The following is a 17,418-nucleotide window of genomic DNA, read 5'->3' on the forward strand; positions in this document are numbered from 1 at the left end:
TAATACTATGTCCATTTATCAGAGTAATACTAGTAGGTCCTCCCCTAGGGCCAGTAAGGTGCCAGGTATAGTTTTAATTTTGTGGAGCAGGACTTAAATTCAATCAGAAATTGCTGTAGCTCACAGAGTTTACAGCTGAGATCACCCCCCATTCCCCATCCCCAGTAGTTTGCATAGTACTTTATAGCACTGTGAAAACTAGCCAGTAGGTCTGGATCAGCTTGATTTCATCATGTGAAGAGACACTGATTATGGCAACTTTTATAAAAGAAAGCATTTACTTGGGGGCTGGCTTACTGTTTCAGAGGTTTAGTTCCTTATTGTCATGGTGGGAAGCATGGTGGCATGCAGGCAGAGATGGTGCTGGAGAACCTATGGGGAGGCCATTATTCAAACCACCATACTGGGTCTTTTGTTTTTCCATATGAAATTAAGATTGTGTTTTAAATTTCTCTGAAGAATTGCATTGGAATTTTTTCCTTTTTCTTTTCTTTCTTTTTCTTTTTCTTTTTTTTTTTTGAAATAGGGTTTCAGCGGGGTAGTGGTGGCACACGCCTTTAATCCCAGCACTAGGGAGGCAAGAGGTAGGTGGATTTCTGTGAGTTCGAGGCCAGCCTGGTCTACAGAGTGAGATCCAGGAAAGGCGCAAAGCTACACAGAAACCCTGTCTCGCAAAAACAAAAACAAAACAAAACAAAACAAAAAACAAACAAAATCCAACCAACCAAACAACAACAACAAAAAGAGACAGGGTTTCTCTGTGTTGTTTTGGTTCCTGTCCTGGATCTTGGTCTGTAGACCAGGCTGGCCTCGAACTCACAGAGATCCACCTGGCTCTGCCTTCCAAGTGCTGGGATTAAAGGCGCGCACCACCGCTGCCCAGCTGCATTGGAATTTTGATTGGAACAATGTTCAAGCTATATATTGCTTTTGGTGGGATGGTCATTTTCATACTATTAATTCTGCCAATCCATGAATATAGGAAGTCTTTCTGCCTTTTTTATTTTTTATTTTTTTTATAGATTTTTTCAGTTCCTTAAAGTTTTCAATGTACAAGTCTTTCACTACTTTTGTTAGATTTACTCCAAAAATCACTCACTCCTCCCTCTCTTCTTCTCTCCATCCCTCCCTCCCTCTCTTCCTTCCTTCTTTCAATCATGAATGGTGTTGTTTCCTTGATTTTTTTTTTCTTCGTGTGTTTGTCATTTATATATAGGAGGGCTCCTGACTTTTGTTTGCTAATTTTGTGTCCTAGTACTTTGCAGAATACAGATATTGAAGTTTTCTGATGTATTCTTTAGGGATCTGCAAATAAGGATACTTTGACTTCTTTCTTTCCTACTTTTATTCCTTATCTTATTCATTTGTCTTAATGGTCTAGCTAAGATCTCCAGTACTGTGTTGAACAGGAATGGGAAGAATGGACATACTTATCCTGTTGCTGATTTTAGTGGAAATGTTTTGAAATTTTCTTCGTTTAGGATGATGTTGGCTGTGAAATTCTTGTCTGTTGCTTTTATTTATATCCCTGTATCCATATTCTCTCCAGGCTCTTATTATGAATAATTGTTGGGTTTTATCAAAGGCCTTTTCTGCATCTAATGAGATGATCATGTGGTTTAAGCACCTTAGTCTATTTATATGTTAGATTACATTTATTGATTTAGATATAGTGAACATCCCTGGACCTCTGCATAGTATTTTATTGAGAATTTTGTGTGTTCATCAGAGATACTAACCTTTCATCTTTTTGGATTCAGGTATCTTTGCCTGGGTTTGGTAACTGGGCAAAACGAATTTGCGGATGTTCCTTTCTTTTTTGGAATAGTTTCAGAAGTATTAGTATTAGTTCTTTGAAAGTCTGATAGAATTCTGTACTGGACATTTTTGAGTTGGGAGAGTTTTAATTACTTCTTATATATTTCACTGGCTTTTATGGGTCAATTTATATTATTTATTTTATCTTTATTTAACTTTGGTAGGTTATATATATATAGAAATTCACTTTTTTTTCTTCTTCAGAATTTCCAATTTGGTACAGACTGTTAAAATATGTTCTTAGGATTCTCTGAATTTTCTCACTGTCAATTGTAATGTCTCCTTTTTCATCTGTTTTATTAATTTGGGTTGTTTCTCTTTGTTAGTTTGTCTAATGTTTTGTTAATTTTTTTCTTTCTTTCTTTTTTTCTTTTGGTTTTTCGAGACAGGGTTTTTCCATGTATTTTTGGTGCCTGTCCTGGATCTTGCTCTGTAGCCCAGGCTGGCCGTGAACTCACAGAGATCCACCTGGCTCTGCCTCCCGAGTGCTGGGATTAAAGGCATGTGCCACTACCTCCCAGCCAATTTTGTTAATTTTTTAAAATAACCAATTCTTTGTTTCATTGATTTTTTTTTTAAATATGATTTTTGGTTGTTGCTTCTATTTCATGAATTTCAGCCTTGATTTTGAGTATTTCTTCCTACCTACTTTTAAGGGTGTTTTGTTCCTCCTAGGACCTTTAGCTGCATTGTTAGGTTATTAATTTGAGATCTCTTGAGCATTTTGATGTAGGCACATAGTGCTATTATGTATGACTGCTTTCATTGTGTCACATAGATTTTGATGTCATATATATATATATATTTTCAGAGGAGGGAATAATTTCTTTGTAAGGCTTATAGTAAAGTTACTTTTTTATGCTTTTCCATTTATACTTAAGCCTTTATTTAGCCTTACTGTAGAACAAATGTTGTGGGAGTAGTTCTGCTAATTTATGTTTTATTTGTAATTTATTTTTCCCTTATTTTTGAAGCACAGTTTTTCTATATATTAAATTCTTTTTTGTTTTTAGACATTTAAATTTAACTTGATTTTAAAAACATTAGTAGTTATGTTAGGGTGCAAAGTAACTGTTTCTAGTTGGATATGATCATTACCATTGTGAGGTAGTGCATGAAGTTCTGTGTTGGGCTTGGGGTGGTGGTGGTGGTGGTGGTGGTGGTGGTGGTGGTGGTCACTGCAGATGGCCAATAAGGGAAGCCAACCTCTCAAAGAGACAAGAATGAAAACCAGATGCAGATTAACTTCATCAACCTGGATCAGACTTTGGGGAGTCTATTGCCAAGGGGTTCATTGTCAGCATATTTAAAACACAGTACAATCTGGAAAAAGGTTTCCAGGGAACAGTCAGTCCAATTCTAAGTGCACAATAAAGCTTAAGTTGTGGCTATATATAAATTCTTTTACAAAGTACTTGTGACCATAAAGGTAAGTTCTATATCAAAAGGCCTAGTGTGGTCTCTGACTGATAACACAGATGTCAGAAAGCCATACATAAAGTATATGTGACATCTCCTCTGGAGATGGGTAAGGGTCTAGGGAGGGAAGAGTCTGGAATAATTATTCTGGGGAATTTTGGTGAGATCTGCCTCTTTCACAAAAGGTAGGTCAGGTCTTCCTCCACAGATAACAAAAAAGTCACTAGGATTGCTTAAAAAAGCAACTCTCAGCTTTCTGGATGGAATGCAGGTATTTGATTTTTATCTCTTCCATTGAGAAGACACTCCTGTGTGATTAACATTCTTGGTTCTCTTAGTGCTTCTCTATGAGTACAAGGACCTCTGTGTCCTCAACAGTTGACATGACCTCATAGGGAGGGAGAAGAGGTTCACAAGGTTCATGAAATCCTCTTGAGGCCCTCCTGCCCTTGAGGTTTCATAAAAAGTAAAGCAATTGAATTTGGTGGGAATTTTTTTTTTTTTTTTTTTTTTTTTTTTCTCCTCGAGACAGGGTTTCTCTGTAGCTTTGGATCCTGTCCTGGAACTCACTCTGTAGACTATGCTGGCTTCCAACTCACAGAGATCCACCTGTCTCTGCCTCCTGAGTACTGGGATTAAAGGCGTGTGCCACCACTGCCCAGCTGGGGTGGGACTCTTAAGAGGTGTAGTTGCCTGTCATTTGCTCTAGAGACTTCCTGGTAGATGGATTGCCTTTAAATTACTTATGAACCTGTAAGCAACTCCAGAAAATTCATTAATTTCACTAAGTTGGAGTTGGATACAATCCACTCTTTGGTTTCTTGGTGCCTTCTCTTATCTATGATGAATAGTTATTATATTTCTTCTGGAAAAGACACATAGCATGTGGTTATCAAGAAATACATGTAGGAGTATGAGAACAACATCTCTTTTAAAATACATATGAATTAAATACAGAGGGGGGTAGGAGAACACTGAATTCTGAAGTAGCATGAGTAGTCAGTAGCTGGCCTGCACTCTCCACATCTCCTTTAATGTGCTTCTTCCCCATAGAGATCCTCGGTGGTATGAGCATTCACTATCTAATCTGAAGTAATGTTCTAACCAATCACAATCGATAAGTTTCTACTACATAAGTGGTTACTCGTGTGCAATAAAACAGATGCTGTTCCCTGAAACTGTCTCTGAAGTGGTTTGTCTCTGGGTCCTTTACCAACTCACTCACATTGTTGTCTTGTTGGAGGATGCCCTGGTAAGGACAGCAAAGGGGTGTTTGTATGTGTGTCTGTGTGTCTGTCTTTGTGTGTGTGTGTGTGTGTCTGTGTATGTGTGTGTAACAAGATCTTGTGTATGTACTAAGTTGCATTACACTGAACTATACCCTCAGACTCGTGGATTTATTATGAGCAATTAACTCTTGTAATTATGGACATCAGAAAGTCCCAAGATTTGCATATTAGCCAAGTTGGGGACCCAAAAGAGTTGAAGGTATAGTTTTGGTATGAAAACTTAAAAAACAGGAAATGTGATGTTCTGTGTTCTAGTTTGTAAGATGGTCAGCTTGAGACACAAGACCCAGTGTTTTTAGTTTTATTATGCAAGTAGGAAAAGACTGACATCCTGATCTACAGGTGTCAGTCAGTAGCAGTTTCCTATTAGCCCATTTGTTCTGTTCTTTTTTTGATATGTTTTGTCAGCCTATAGCCTAGTTAAATTGACAGATAAAATTATCTGTAATGAGTTGTTGTTGTTATTTTTTTTCTTTGATTTCCCTACTGTATTTAAATACATAACCCCACTGTTTCCTGGTTCCATGCTTTCTGGTGGCAGATTGTGGATAATCTTACTAAGGACACTTGATTCTAGATTTTTTTTTTTTTTTTTTTAAATCTTTGAGCTACAGTACATTTGGTTACATGCTTTTTTTGTGAGTCTGTGACTTTATCTGACTTGGAGTTTCCTGATTTGTAGATTCCAGTCCTCCATCAGAAGACTGTTTTCATTTCATCAAAATTTTTTTTTGTTCTTTTATTTTTGTTCTCTTACATATTATGTCCAACAGCCCCTGAAATTTGTGTTCACTTATTAATCTTCTTCCTGTTGCTTAGACTTGTTAATATAGCTTGTTTTTTTTTTTTTTTTTTCTTTTAACCATGAGTTAATTGTCTAGACTTCCTCAGGGATATTCCTCTCAGTGCATTTTATTTATTTCAGTCGACTATATTTTCTTGTTTCTTTTCATAAGTGGTAATAGCTATCCTGGAACTTATTATGTAGACCAGCTGGCCTCGAACTCAGAGATCTGCCTGCCTCTGCTATCTCAGTGCTGGGATTAAATGTGTGAACAACCAAGACTGGCCTCATAGTATCCTTTTCAAGATTTGCCTCTTTTCCTTAGTGGTTTTTCTCAAATCATTTATTTCAAAGACTGCATTTCATATATATGGTCAGTAAATTCTCTTAGCTTATGTTCAGTTAGTATTTTGATGGAGTATTTACCTTGAATGCAAAAAGTGAAATAAATGCAAAAAAAAGGAATATATTTCTTGTATTGTTTACAGATTGCCTCTGGGTGGAGGAAATCATGTAGGGCTTACTAGATTAAGGATAGAGTTAAAGATAATTTCAAGGTGAAATCATAGAGTTATCTAAAGTTTTTTTCTGTTCATATATCTTTGTATGGGTATGCACATTGTCTTGTAAATTCTCCTCTGTACTCTTGAAAGAAATTCTCAGCTTAAACTTCTGAGAACTTAGGCCTGTCTAGTGTATATTTGTACAGTAATACTTTGTTCCATGCATATATAAGTTATAGCTCTGCCTGCCATGTTTTTCAAGATGACCACTCCTTTTCAAAATTGAGTCTAGGTGAAAACAGAAATGAGTTCCTACACAAGTTAGAATGAACACTATGGTTTTGAAACAGAGACCAAGAAATAGGGCCTAAGGCTACCTCTTTGTGTGTGTGTGTGTGTGTGTGTGTGTGTGTGTTGAAGGTTGTGTCTGAGGCCTATAAAATTAGCACACAGCCATTGTGGTATTATAGTTTCTTTTTCTTGATTCAATTGCATAAAATTATAAAATTTTTACTCTTCTGTAGTTTAGACTGGTTTGATTTGACAGTTATTATTGCTGATGCTTTTGGATGTTTGTGTAGACCGAGAGAACTTGGTATTAGCCACTTTCTGACTTTATCCCTCCCTGTTTTTAGTTGTATTTCTAATGATGTTAAACATCTTTTCATGTGTTATTGCTTGTGTACTTTCTACAGGTGTTTGTTCAAATCTGTTACCTAGTTTTAATTGGATTGTCTTCCATTATTGAATTTTAAGAGTTTTTATATATTCCGTATACAATTTTCTTATTATGTACATGGTTTAAAAACACTTTTCCAAAGTGGCTGTACAAGCTTGCATTCCCACTAGCAGTGGAGGAGAGTTCCCCTTGCTCCACATCCTCTCCAGCATAAGCTGTCTTCTGTGTTTTTGATCTTAGCCACTCTGACAGGTGTAAGGTGGTATCTCAGAGTCATTTTGATTTGCATTTCCTGGATGTTGAGCAATTCCTTAAATGTCTTTCAGCCATTTGAACTTCCTCTGTGGAGAATTCTCTGTTTAGTTCTATATCCCATTTCTTAATTGGACTGTTGGGCATTTTGATTTCTAATTTCTTGAGTTCTTTATATATTCTGGATATCAGCCCTCTGTCAGATGTGGGGTTGGTGAAGACCTTTTCCCATTCTGTCGGCTGTTGCTTTGTCTTGTTGACCTTGTCCTTTGCTCTACAAAAGCTTCTCAGTTTCAACAGGTCCCATTGATTGATTGTTTCTCTCAGTGTCTGTGCTACTGGTGTTATATTTAGAGAGTGATCTCTGGTGCCAATGCATTCAAGAATACGTCCTACTTTCTCTTCTATCAGGTTCAGAGTAACTGGATTTATGTTGAGGTCTTTGATCCACTTGGACTTAAGTTTTGTGCATGGTGACAGATATGGATCTATTTGCAGCCTTCTACACATTGACATCCAGTTATGCCAGCACCATTTGTTGAAGATGCTTTCTTTTTCCCATTGTACATTTTTGGCTTCTTTGTCAAAAATTATATGTTCATAGGTGTACGGGTTAATGTCAGGGTCATCAATTCGATTCCATTGGTCCACATGTCAGTTTTTATGCCAGTACCAAGCTGTTTTTATTACAGTAGTTCTATAGTAGAGCTTGAGGTCGGGGATTGTGATGCCTCCAGAGGTTGTTTTATTGTACAGGATTCTTTTGGCTATCCTGGTTTTTTTGTTTTTCCATATGAAGTTGAGTATTATTCTTTCCAGATTTGTGAAGAATTGTGTTGGTAATTTGATGGGAATTGCGTTGAATCTGTAGATTGCTTTTGGTAAGATCGACATTTTTACTATGTTTATCCTACCTATCCATGAGCATGGGAGATCTTTCCATTTTCTGATATCTTCTTCAATTTCTTTTTTCAGGGACTTAAAGTTCTTGTCATATAGGTCCTTCACATGCTTAGTTAGAGTAACCCCAAGGTATTTTATATCATTTGTGGCTATTGTAAAGGGTGATGTATCTCTGATTTCCTTCTCAGCCTGTTTGTCTATTGTATATAGGAGGGATACTGATTTTTTTGAATTAATCTTGTATCCTGCTATGTTGCTGAAGGTTTTTATTAGCTGTATCAGTTCCTTGGTTGAATTTTTGGGGTCACTCATGTATACTATCATGTCATCTGCAAATAGGGAGAGCTTGACTTCTTCCTTTCCAATTTGTATCCCCTTAATCTCTTTGTGTTGTCTTATAGCTCTGCTTAGAACTTCAAGTGATATATTAAATAAGTATGGGGAGAGGGGACAGCCTTGCCTTGTTCCTGATTTTAGTGGTATTGCTTTGAATTTCTCTCCATTTAATTTGATGTTGGCTGTTGGCTTGCTGTAGATGGCCTTTATTATGTTTAGGTATGTTCCCTGTATTCCTGATCGCTCCAAGACCTTTATCATAAAGGGGTGTTGGATTTTGTCAAATGCCTTTTCTGCATCTATTGAAATGTTCATGTGGTTTTTTTCTTTGAGTTTGTTTATGTGGTGTATTACATTGACGGACTTTCGTATGTTGAACCACCCTTGCATCCCTGGGATGAAGCCTACTTGATCGTGGTGGATAATTGTTTTGATGTGTTCTTGGAGTCTGTTCGCCAGAATTTTATTGAGTATTTTTGCATTAATGTTCATGGGGGAGATCGGTCTGTAGTTCTCTTTCTTTGTTTGGTTTAGGAAGTAGGGTAATTATAGCCTCATAGAAGGAGTTTGGTAATATACCTTCTGCTTCTATTGTGTGGAACAATTTAAAGCATATTGGTATTAAGTCTTCTTTGAAGATCTGGTAAAATTCTGCAGTGAAACCATCAGGTCCAGGGCTTTTTTTGGTTGGGAGACTTTTAATGACTGATTCTATTTCCTTAGGGGTTATTGGACTATTTAAATGGTTTATCTGCTGGTGGGAATGCAAGCTTGTACAGCCACTTTGGAAATCAATATGGCGCTTCCTTAGAAAATTGGGAATCCATCTCCCCCAAGACCCAGCTGTAGCACTCTTGGGTATATACCCAAGGAATGCTCAATCATACCACAAGGGCATTTGCTCAGCTATGTTCATATCAGCATTGTTTGTAATAGCCAGAACCTGGAAACAACCTAGATGCCCTTTAGCTGAAGAATGGATAAAGAAAATAAGGTACATATACACAATGGAGTACTACTCAGCAGAGAAAAACAATGGCATCATGAGGTTTGCAAGGCAAATGAATGGATCTAGAAAAAATCATCCTGAGTGAGGTAACCCAGACTCAGAAGGACAAACATGGTATGTACTCACTCATAGGAGGATACTAGATGTAAAACAAAGATGACTAGACTGCTACACAACTCCAGGGAGGCTGCCTAGAAAACGGGACCCTGGGAAAGACCCAGGGATCACCTAAAGACAGAGAAGTGGATGAGATCTACATGAACAACCTGGATGACAGTGGGAATAATGAAGGGCAAGATTTGAGGGAAAGAAAGCTTAGGGGAGCAGGAGATCCCAGCTGGATCAAGAACAGAAAGGGAGAATGAGGAATAACAGACCATGATAAATGATGACCACATGAGACCAGGAATAGTCAGAGTGCTCGAGAGGTCCCCAGAAATCCACAGTGATATATCCTCTGTAGACTGCTGGCAGTGGTCGAGGGAGGGCCTGATCTGACCTAGTCCGGTGATTAGATGGCTAAACACCCTAACAGTCGTCTTGGAACTCTCATCCAATAACTGATGGAAGTGGATGCAGAGATCCTCAGCCAGGCCCCAGATGGAGCTCCAGGTGTCCAACTGTCGAGAAGGAGGAGGGACTGCAAGAGCGTGAATTGTTGAATCCAAGATTGCAGAAAGCACAGGGACAAATAGCCAAATGAATGGAAGCACATGAATTATGAACCAAAGGCTGTGGAGCCCCCAGCTGGATCAGACCCTCTGGATAAGTGAGACCATTGAATAGCTTGATCTGTTTGGGAGGTGCCCAGGCTGTGGGACTGGGACCTGTCCTTGGTGCATGAGCTGGCTGTTTGGAACCTTGGGCTTACACAGGGATGCATGCTCGGCCTGGAGGGAGGGGACAGGACCTGCCTGTACTGAATCCACCAGGTTTAGATGGGTCCCCTGGGGTGTCTTGGTCCTGAAGGACATGGGAATGGAGGGAAGGGGCTGGGAGAAAGGTAGAGGTGGGGACGGGAGGGGGGAGGACAGGGGAACCCATGACTGATGTATAAAATTAAAACAACAACAACAACAATAATAATAATAATAAAAAAATAAAAACACCTGTCCTGGCAAAGATAAAAAACACTGATGATAGCTTATGTTGGAGAGGATGTGGAGTAAGGGGAATGAATATTCCTCCATTTGATGGTGGGAGTGCAAACTTGTACAGCCACTTTGGAAATCATTATGGCAGTTTCTCAGAAAATTGGGAATGAATCAACCTTAAGACCCAGCTATACCAATCTTGGGCATATACCCAAAGGATATTCAATCATACCACCAGAAGAGATCTCCTGGTTAAACTAGGGGTGGTGGCAAGTTAATGGAGGGATTAGAACTTGAGGGAGTGGGTTGGGCAGGCTGTGAGTGGGAGGCAGGTTGGGGGCAGGATGGAGGAGGAGAGTAATCAAAGAGGGATCTTGATTGGGGGCGTGCATTTCAGGATTAGGGAGAAATCTGGTGCCAGGGAAACCCCCAGGAATCCACGAGGATTACCCCAACTAAAATTCCAGGCAATAGTGGAGGGGATGCCTGAACTGGCCTTCCTGTAATCAGATTGGTGACTACCCTAATTGTTATCAGAGAGCCTTCATCCAGTAACTAATGGAAGCAGATGCAGAACTCCACAGTCAAGCATTGGGCTGAGCTCCAGGAGTCCTGTTGAAGAGAGGGAGAAGGGAGTGGGGAGGAGGGTCAAGGTCATGACTGGAACCCACAGAGATAGCTGACATGAGCTCATGGGAGCTCATGGACTCTGGACCAACAGTTAGGGAGTCTGCATGGGATTGACCTAGGCCCTCTGCAAGTGCGTAGCTTCATGTGCCATGCTCGTTCAAGCCATTGGGAGGTCTGCTTCTTTTTGAATGGAGACAGGAATGGATGGGTATGAAGTAGATGGGAGGCAGAGGGAAGGAACAGGAAGAAAGGAGGGAGGGGAAACTGTGGTCAGTATGTAAAATAAATATTAAAATAAAAGAAAGTGCTATAATGAAAAGCTATCCATGAAAAATAATTTTAATAAATCCAAATGTTTGTAGTAGTATGGCCTTTAAAGAATAAATAAAAAAAACCTTCCCTTGTTCTTTGTAAGATCCTGTCTTTTTCTCTTTGTTAAAGTAATTTGTTAAGCTGGCCTTTCAAAACCACAAAATTTGAAGTTTTGGTGATAATATATTTGTTACTTGGGATTTTTGTTGTGCTGTTTAAAATGATCACATTTAAGGGTCAAGCAGAGAAAAATGAACAAGATAAGAAATCTGAGATATCAGAAAAGAGCCAGGAGAAGACCTCTTGGTATAAATAAGACAGTTTAAAGTCGGATGTGCTGCAGAGAGACTGTTTAGCATTAGCAATAGGAGGAGCATAAAGACTAGGAGGTGGTGTAGGTAGCTGTGGATAAGCTGATAGCTACTCTAAGAAAATCATTGGGGTCTGTATTCACTTATTCGGCTTTTTAAGTACTGGTTATAGAATTCATGAATTTTATTTATTACATTTAGTGAATTTTCTTGGTTGTCATGCATTTGGGATACGTGCTTACTTAGGTTTTTTGTTTCTTCAAGGAGTGATATCTCTGTTCTCTGTGTAGGTCTGCAGATTTTTGTAAATGTGATCATTGTGTTTTCAATGCATAACTAATTGTTAGAAACATGGATTATCCTTTCAGTAATTTGAAGACCTTAGATGTTAAGGATAGAAGTTGGACTTTGTTAGGCTTTCTTAGAAAAAGATACATAAAATAGGGCTAGGGCAATCAGTCATAGTCATAAAAAAACAAGGAATGTGTTCGGAGAGATGGCTCAGCAGTTAAGCATACTTATTGCTGTTCAGTTCCCAGCACCCATGTAATAGCTTACAAATACCTCTGACTCCAATTTCAGGAGACCCAACACTTTCTGGCCTCCTTGGGCATATTGTACATGCATGGTGCACTTATAGACATGCAGGCAAAACACTTATATACATAAAACAATGGTAAATGTTAAGAAAAAACAAACAACTGGTATGTAGAGAGCAAAATGAAGCTCATTTCCAGAGATGTCCTCAAAAGATAAAATGGTGTAAGTTTGGCAGCTTTTGTAGTTCCTGGTTTCCAGTCCTTTGAAAAGAACATTTGTAATTCCTGTTCGTAAGTTCTGTTAGCATGTTTCACAAGTTCTCTTTTTAAAGGTTTCAGTTTTTAAAATATATTTGTTTTTGCCAATTTCATACATACACGTAATTCATTCTGTCACTCTTACTACCCACCTGTGATCTTTTGTGTTTCTCCCATGCCTGCTGGCCCTCTCTCCTCCACAAAGGGTTCCTACATTCATGGCTCTTCGGTTTTTTTTGGCTGGGAACCAGCTATTGGAGTCTGATATACTCACCAATAAGGTACCCAACACAACTGAAGATAGTGACTGCCTCTCTGCTGAAATTTATTAGTATCCAATAGTTCAAAAGGTTGTGGAGCTGTGTGTGCTCATTCCTGACTCATGCTTAACTGCTAGCAGCAGACACTGTGAGATGATTTTAATAGTCTTGCCCCCCAAACTAGCATTTCCAGCTTTCTCCCTATCTTCTGGCTCCTAGTATTCTTTCCACTGCTTCTGCATTTGCTGAATGAGAAGTTTTTCCAAAAGACTGAGGCCAAGAGTATAAATGGTTATAAATAGATATTTTTGAAGGCAATTTAGTGCCATTTCAATTTAGATAAATAATGTAGTAAATTCTACTTACAATATATGAGCTTCCCAGCCATGTGTTTTGTTAGTTTGTTTTGAACTAGGTTTATAGTACCAGACATTCCCTCCTTTGGAAAAGGCCTCAAATCTAATCAGATTGTTTGGTTGTTTCCTTTTACATCATTAGGCACATCTTGACTAGTACATTGGCATTGTAGTTTGCAGAATTCACAGCTCAGCAAGTTTGTTGATGTCTTTTCTCTGACAGTACCCTGCATTGTACCTTCTGATACCATCAAAGCTAGCCAGCAGGGAGAAAATGTCCACCTTAGTTTCTTCTTGACTTCTCTGTATCTTGCATCCATGGTGTGTAGTACCTTGAGCAATACGATCTTACCATCTAGCTGGTAGACTCTCAAGAATTATGGTAAATGTTGGGGGCTGGAGAGATGGCTCAGAGGTTAAGAGCACTGTTTGCTCTTCCAAAGGTCCTGAGTTCAATTTCCAGCAACCACATGGTGGCTCACAGCCATCTGTAATGAGATTTGGCTCCCTCTTCTGGCCTGCGGAGATATGTGCAGACAGAACACTATACATAATAAATAAATAAATCTTAAAAAAAAAAGAATTATGGTAAATGTGTTGTTTGGGGTTGGGCTTTAGGGCTTGACTCACCTACCTCAGTAAGATTTTTGTTTAATAATTTGTGACTTCTATGAACAAGCAGCATTACCTAGCCATGCAGGTTACCCCTCTTCTAATATTTTTAAAAGTCATTTTAAAAATTGGCTTATAAATCTACAAAGTAGATGTCCACATTGATTATTTTAAAAACAGAGTATTTAGTGAAAAAAAATTAGTGTTTCTTAACTAAAAAAATGTGTAAATGTCCGTTACATCAAATGGGAAACTTCAGCACAGATTAACAGCTAAACATATTGTTTAATTATATATGCATATGGAGTGAAAAAGTAAGAGTATAGTTAAGAAAAGTTCAATATGGTGTTAATTAGCTATGTGTTTTTGGGGCAGGATAGATTTGGGGAGGAACAAAGTGAGAAGTGGAATATTCTAGTTCTTAGGTTCAGATACATATTTGTCATTTTAATTTTATATTAACACATTCTTTTACTGTTTCAAGGATTTTATAATATAAGTTTAAAACCTTTGAGATGTATTATAGAAATACTTTACATAGAAATAGAATTCTTAGGACAAAATCCTTAGCACTTATAAAATGGAAATAACCACTAGTCTTGAAATCCAGTGTTCTGTCCAGACATGTCTTTTTTTCCCCATGTCATTTTCTGAGACTCAAAACCTCAGTGCTATTTCTGACACTTTGATCCTTGCATTAACTTAGCAGCATTAAGGATACTGTAATAGAGTTTTACATAAGTATTTCCTGATGGAATGAGTAAATAAATAAAGACAGTCTTTCCCCTATCTTTTCTTGCTTAAGATATCAAGATGAGTTTGTTGCCTGGTTTTTTGTCTGGTGTCTTCATCAGAATTTCTGAACCTTCCTTCTGAATCTTTCCTTGTTCAGAGTGTTTCTCCATCAGTTCATCCTTATTGATGCTTGATTCTTCTTCCATACATTTCCCCAGAAACTTGTAGGGATTCCTTAGTATAGGATGTTGATGTGCATCTTTAAATTGAGTACCAGGCTTATGTAATTTGATTTTTAACACAGGCCAATACTTGCTATTCATTCATCTGTTTCATTCTGGCTTCTTGGTGCTGTAATATGAGCAATATGGAGAGATGATGTGCTGAGATGTTCTTATTATTCTGTCTTCAGATTCCTTGGATTTGTTTGTTTGTTTTGTTTTTTGGGGGGTATTTGGAACACTCAGACTTTAGGACAGTGATTCTCAAATGGGCCATTTTACAACTAGGGGACATTTGGCAATATCTGGAAATGTTTTTGTTTGTCATACATGGTATTATTGACATCTACTAGATAGAGGTAAGAGCTCTTGCTAAAGTTCCTACCTATGTATGATTTAATAGGAAATCCACAAAAATTAAGTATTACTTAGTATCAAATGTAACTCCTACGGTGAGAAATTTACTGCTTTAGAGAAACTACTCTCTGTCCCGCTTACCTCTTTCTGTTCTCTCTCTCTCTCTCTCTCTCTCTCTCTCTCTCTCTCTCTCTCTCTCTCTCCTCTCCTCCCTCTCTCCCTCTCTCCCTCTCTCCCTCTCTCCCTCTCTCTCCCTTCCCCTTTCTCTCTGTTGCAGACACAGAGAGAGACAGACAGACTTGTTCAGTTTGTTAAAACACTGTAACAGTGAAACTGGAGAAATAACCGAAATGTTCATTAGTGGGGGAATGGATAAATAAAATATATGGATATGTGGCCCAGTACTTTACAATAAGATGAAGCAGATTGATATATCAGTAGATTTCAAAACTTTAATTACAATTGAATTAGAAGTCGCAAATACTTTCAGTGTGATACCATTTATGATAATTGAAAATATTTAAAACAACTTTATTGAACATGTAAATAAAAGATGAGAAGTGAATTTACCTACCAATGGAGGGAGTGGTTATTATTGAGGTCATCCTAAGAGCAGTGGTTCTCAACTTTCCTAATGCTGCTACCTTTTAATACAATTCCTTATGTTGTGGGGACCCCCATATAAAATTGTTTTTGTTGTTACTTCTTAACAGTAATTTTGCTACTGTTATGAATTGTAATGTAAATATCTTTGTTTTTCAATGGTCTTAGGAGATCTACAGGTTGAAAACCACTGTTCTAGAGGCTGTAAACAGGCTTCAATTTTGCCTGTTTATACTTTTATAATGTACAGAGAGTGAACAGATATTCTTTTGTATTTATTTAAATTAGAGGGCATAATGTGAATTTTACTCAGTATAAATTTTGATTGGTGACAACATAGATATTGTAAAGGTACTATATATGTTTAAAAAAGTTTTAAATTTTTCAACCAAAAGCTCATTAGTAAATTTGCTACAAGACTTAGTATAGCATGTTTATATTATGTTTCTTCCTATACAGGAAACTATCTTGACTTTCTTGGAACGGCAAAGTCTTTTGTTGTTTATGTAGCTTTTGTGTGCAGTTGTGAATAAACTGGACTGAGTAACATGAACCATTAAATTTGTGTTTAATTCACTAAGATGAAAACCTGTGTAAAGAATTACTAAACTACTTTATCTGATTTTTATATAGTAAAATATTTACTATGTGAAATATTTCTCTTATTTAGATATTTATTACATTAATTTTTGTTGTAAAATTTTTGATTATAATAGTTTAAATAGTCCAATCAATAGCCATCCAGGAAGTCAAATTTGGTCTTTTTAAGTGATGATAGGAACTTCATATGTAAACTATACCTAGAGTTCTTGTTGACCAGCTTTTTTTTTTTTTATGGGCTATACTTGACTACAGCAAATTTACCAATGTTATTGGAGAGTGAAATTGAGTGCATGCCACCTCTTAGAGCACAAGGGTGAGTTTTAATGCAAAGTCAAGCACTGACAGTAAACTGAAGTGGAAGTGGTATATAACTTTACTTTTTCTTAAAGCGACATGAAAATCAGTATTTCAGATATAGTATAATTAAAAGTGATAATAACTTCTTTATTTCTTTGAATTTAAATTATCTCAAATTAAGTAACAGATTTAAATTGCATTTATAATTATATGGCAGTTTACACTTTTTAAATAAAAAGTATTTACTAAAACTTATCCCAAGTTTAGGAAGTTTAATTTAAATTGAAAAACTTTAAATAACCTTTAGTTACTGATTTTTATTTACACTTTTTAGGAGGAACTTAAATCCAAAAATAATAACCTATATGTCTATATATAAAAATGTCAATCTAATCAAAAGATGACTGAAAATTAATGACTTTATTTACAAAAAGGTCTTAGAATTTTAGATCTAATTTTTGTTAAAAGATTTCATATAAATTATAAGAATGGCTTAATTGTAAAATTCGTAATGATAGTTTAAATTCAGAATATTTAATTTATTATAATTTCAGTTCAGGGATATAATTAGAAATAGCTATGATTTTAACTAAATAGAATTTGAAATAAGTCTCATAACCTTTTAAGTTAATTTTTATAATTAGGTGAGACAAGGCATGAACTATTTCCACTTCATTTTCTTGCTAATATTTACAGCTTAATACTAGTGTTAGTTCTTAATTGCTATAAAAAGATGATAAAATAGTTAACAAGTATTCTTCTGTAAAATAACATATAATAAATTTTAAGAATTAACCATTGAAAAGTAAATGTTCCTTGAAAAGTTTCAGAGGAACCTAACTCTTGGTTCAGCCCTGAAATCCCGGTTATTTCGTGATGAAAGCATGAGGTTTAGAAGTTCAAGGCTAGCCTGGGTAATTAAATAAAACATTTAACAAACTAAAATAAAAAAGAGAGAGAAAAGGAAAAGCAGGCTGGGAATATAGCTCAATGGTAGAGTGTTTGCCCAGCATGGTGAGGCCCATGGTTCATTCTCTAGTACCACATTAGTGTATGTGGTGGGCCATGTGCACGGGTCTGAGTTTGTATCTCTGTCAGTTTGTATGTAAAGCTGCATTTGATCCTTTATGTGTTCAGTTTTATAGGGGATGATAGCTGACTAACTGTAAAAATGTTATATATTTTCTTTCATTCAAATATAAAATATGTACTTAAAAAAAAAGAATAGCAATCTGATT

The sequence above is a fragment of the Onychomys torridus genome, chromosome 18 (genome assembly GCF_903995425.1).
Source record: "Onychomys torridus chromosome 18, mOncTor1.1, whole genome shotgun sequence".
Lineage (NCBI taxonomy): Eukaryota > Metazoa > Chordata > Mammalia > Rodentia > Cricetidae > Onychomys > Onychomys torridus.